Here is a 355-nt window from a genome sequence, read left to right on the forward strand (position 1 = left end):
AAATACATAGCTTCCGTAGCCAGCATACACTGAGTTTTCTAGTGATTAGTGCAGATGAAACCCGAGTTCGAACCTAAAATGGCGTTAGAAGAAGCTTGCAAGCTACTCTTCCTGTGCTAGAAAATTATATACACGCACACGCTCATACACACACATGCATACAGACATACTGTACATACATGCACAAACAAACAAACAAAATAAATAAACAAAGAAATAAATCACTAAATAAATAAACAAGTACATAAATAACTAAATAAATAAACAAATAAATAAAAATTAATTCATTAAAAATTTCCATTAACTCGCTGGAAAATCAAGCAAACGAGAGCGACCCCCAAAAACGCTCACGCCT

This window comes from Macrobrachium rosenbergii, chromosome 51 (assembly GCF_040412425.1).
Source record: "Macrobrachium rosenbergii isolate ZJJX-2024 chromosome 51, ASM4041242v1, whole genome shotgun sequence".
NCBI classification, from domain to species: domain Eukaryota; kingdom Metazoa; phylum Arthropoda; class Malacostraca; order Decapoda; family Palaemonidae; genus Macrobrachium; species Macrobrachium rosenbergii.